The 4,074-nt window shown below is 44.8% G+C and overlaps 1 protein-coding gene across 1 annotated transcript in view; it reads right to left on the minus strand.

Moving 5' to 3' along the window:
- Window positions 1–4,074, minus strand: part of LOC112071098 (membrane-associated guanylate kinase, WW and PDZ domain-containing protein 2-like) — a 112,354-nt gene that overhangs the window by 85,717 nt on the left and 22,563 nt on the right.

A 4,074-nucleotide genomic window follows, 5' to 3' on the forward strand; every position in this document is an offset into this window, starting at 1 on the left:
TGCCCCTTGAGAACTGATTTAAAGCCCCATTGAGACTGTTTAAGCCCCATTGCAGGACTGTTTAAGCCCCATAGACTGTTTAAGCCCCTTGAGAGTGTGTTAGCTCCCCTTGAGGACTGTGTTAGCCCCTTGAGGCTGTGTTAGCCCCTTGAGGCTGTGTTAGCCCCTTGAGGCTGTGTTAGGCCCTTGAGACTGTGTTAGCCCCTTGAGACTGTGTTAGCCCCCATGAGAAATGTGTTAGCCCTTGAGACTGTTAGCCCCTTGAGACTGTGTTAGCCCCTTTGAGACTGTTAGCCCTTGAGGCTGTGTTAGCCCCTTGAGGCTGTGTTAGCCCCTTGAGGACTGTGTTAGCCCCTTGAGACTGTGTTAGCCCCCCATGGAGAATGTGTTAGCCCCCCATGAGACTGTGTTAGCCCCCAAGAGACGTGTTAGCCCCAAGAGACTGTGTTAGCCCCCACGAGACTGTGTTAGCCCCTGAGACTGTGTCAGCCCCCATGAGGAACAGTGTTAGCCCCCATGAGACAGTGTTAACCCCCCATGAGAAAAGTGTTATTCCCCCTTGAGACTGTGTTAGCCCCGCTTGAGACTGTGTTAGCCTCTTGAGACTGTGTTAGCCCCTTGAGACTGTGTTAGCCCCTGAGACTGTGTTAGCCCCATGAGACTGTGTTAGCCCCATGAGACTGTGTTAGCCCCATGAGACTGTGTTAGCCCCTTGGAGACTGTGTTAGCCCCATGAGACTGTGTTTAGCCCCATGAGACTGTGTTAGCCCCTTGAGGACTGTGTTAGCCCCTTGAGGACTGTGTTAGCCCCTTGAGACTGAGTTAGCCCTTGAGACTGTGTTAGCCCCATGAGACTGTGTTAGCCCCTTGAGACTGTGTAGCCCCATGAGACTGTGTTAGTCCGCTGATCTAAAGCCAAGGCTATTACTCCTACAGTGCATCCATTCTAATAGCTACAATGCTCAGATTGAAAATTATCTAAGGAAGTTTCACCTCAGATTGAAATCTCAACGTTAGTAAACGTTGTAATATGAACAATTTAGAGCATATTTTCTATCTTTTCATAATAGTTATCTGTACCAGAGGACCGAGACACACATCCGGGAGTTGAACCTCAAGTCACATGGGTGAGCAGTGAGCACTGCCACTGTACAAACCTGCTTAATATGCAACACGCCTGAGTTTTGGACACATTTGTTTGCCTTTGATGATACGTTTATTAAAAAGATTTGCTTGGATGTTTTTCTCCCCTTGTTACAAGTTAATATTTCAAGCGCCAAAGTAGGGATCACAGTAGACAACACAGGCACAAACAGAACATTAAATTAAACTGTCTATTTAAAGGGAAATATATTGTAAAATGAAATACTGAAAGGGGATGAGAAGGTCACGCGCGGGAAAGATGATGTCATTATTACATAACCCAATGGAACCAGGACCAGGAAGGTGGAATGTCAGTTGACGTCCTGGGAGTTAAAGTTTTCACATAGTTCTTAAAAGTTCACACTTAAGTCTCAAGGCACGTCAAAGGAGAGGTACTCAAACACAGTCACACACACTCCACAACCACATATACCTACAAACACACCCACCCACATGACTTCATATTGGTAACTAAAGCCTGACACTGTCTGGCCCACACCCCAGGCATTTCACTAACATCACTGTTAGCCCTTTTGTGTCTGCTGGCACATCAGTGTTATCCACCGCACATCAATCAATCACTAAACCATGCACAGATTCCTAGTGATTGAGTGTGTGTGTTGTGTGTGTGTGTGTGTGTGTGTGTGTGTGTGTGTGTGTGTGTGTGTGTGTGTGTGTGTGTGTGTGTGTGTGTGTGTGTGTGTGTGTGTGTGTGGTGTGTGTGGTGTGTGTGTGTGTGTGTTTGTGTGTGTGTGTGTGTGTGTGTGTTGTAAATAAATAAAGAAGAAGCCTGTCTCTCTCTCTCTGGGCTCTGGCCTTTGTGCTCTGTGTGGTCGTCCCGTCTGTCTCCCCATGGCGGAGTCGCCAGGTCCCAGCATGCAGAGCGTTTCTGGGTTCGTTCTGAACGTGCTCCCCTGGGCTCCTCCTCGCTGATGCTTTCACACATCGCCCACTCTGATCCTCCAGCCCCTGAGTCTGCTAGCAGAAGACTGTCTGCTAAGATCTCCTCCACACACACAGGTATGCACACATGCAAACATCCCTTGAACCAGCTTTAGCCCAGAGATACCTGGCAAAGTCCTGAGACAGCGGATGTCCTTGTTAAGCTGATGTGAGATCTGATGAAGTGTTTGAGCTCTACTCTCTGTAAACAAGGTGTGAAATGGACTGGGGGGGAGATATGATGTTGCCATGGCAATGGAACCTAGTTTCCTTGAGAGCAGGCTTCAAGGCACTGCCTCTCCACTGGAGATTAGGTTATGTAGCTAGAGAGGGTTTCTATGAGAGTGAGATTATCCTGCACCTTTCAGTGGTGCTTCAGTACTTCTGGAGGAGAAACCAGACACCCAAAGATATTTTGAAAATCCAATGAGATTATTCTAATCCTGGGGATTAAGTATTAAAATGATGAACTCCAACAACACGTATGCTGCAGACAGTTGTAGGACCATGGAGAAAATAGTCGCTGGAAAGTCCTATTTCGGTTTGTATCTCAGATATTTGCTGTGGTTACAAAAAGGCCCTGTGAATTTTGTTCGCATTTCTGAGTACACAGTGAGTGTTTCAAATTCAAATGAGAGAACATTGCTGTAAAAAAGTGAATCGAACGGAAAGGCTTAAAACCAGACCACAGACTATTAAACCCTGCTGCTGCCTAACAACTAAAAGACATTTCAGTCAGACTTTCAGGGAAATCAAATCTAAAATGCACAAAAACATCATGCCACATTCTTCAAACCTTCAAACATTCCTACACAAACTGAAGACAACCTCCAGTAGTATGCTACAATGCTAAATGAGTTGCATACCTTACTGTTAGCTAAACGAAAGCCAAGAGACACACTGACCCACCTTCTGACCTTCCCAAGCAAGGCTTTTGTAATGATGAAAATCCAACACTGTGGATAACATTAACCCGGCAGTGTAGGACCTGACAGCCAGATTGTATCAGCTTGAGATGACTTTTCTCTGCCTTCCTCACACAAAAGAAAAGAGTGATCTCTCCATCTCTTTAAGGGCTTTATTGGCATGGGAAACATATGTTTACATTGCCAAAGCAGGGAAAATAGATAATAAACAAAAGTGAAATAAACAATAAAAAAATTAACAGTAAATTTTCAAATTAATAAAGACATTTCAAATGTCATATTATGTGCAAATAGTTAAAGTACAAAATGGAAAATAAATAAACATTAATATGGGTTGTATTTACAATGGTGTTTGTTCTTCACTGGTTGCCCTTTTCCTGTGGCAACAGGTCACACATCTTGCTGCTGTGATGGCACACTGTGGTATTTCACCCAATAGATATGGGAGTTTATCAAAATTGTGTTTGCTTTTCCAATTCTTTGTGGGTCTGTGTAATCTGAGGGAAATATGTGTCTCTAATATGGTCATACGTTTGACAGGTCAGTTTCCACCTCATTTTGTGGGCAGTGGGCACATAGCCTGTCTTCTCTTGAGAGGCAGGTCTGCCTACGGCGGCCTTTCTCAATAGCAAGGCTATGCTCACTGAGTCTGTACATAGTCAAAGCGTTCCTTAATTTTGGGTCAGTCAGTGGTCAGACATTCTGCCACTGTGTACTCTCTGTTTAGGGCCAAATAGCCTTCTAGTTTGCTCAGTTTTTTTGTTAGTTCTTTCCAATGTGTCAAGTAATTATATTTATGTTTTCTCATGATTTGGTTGGGTAAAATTGTGTTGCTGTCCTGGGGCTCTGAGGGGTCCGTTTGTGTTTGTGAACTGTTTGCGTTTGTCTCTCTCTCTCTCTACCTGTCTCTCTCTCTCTCTGCCTCTCTCTCTCTGCCTCTCTCTATCTGCCTCTCTCTCTATCTGCCTCTCTCTCTATCTGCCTCTCTCTCTATCTGCCTCTCTCTCTATCTGCCTCTCTCTCTCTCTCTCCTTCTCTAATTGAGCATTACATATTAAAAAGG

This window comes from Salvelinus sp. IW2-2015, unplaced genomic scaffold (genome assembly GCF_002910315.2).
Source record: "Salvelinus sp. IW2-2015 unplaced genomic scaffold, ASM291031v2 Un_scaffold1520, whole genome shotgun sequence".
Classification (NCBI taxonomy): domain Eukaryota; kingdom Metazoa; phylum Chordata; class Actinopteri; order Salmoniformes; family Salmonidae; genus Salvelinus; species Salvelinus sp. IW2-2015.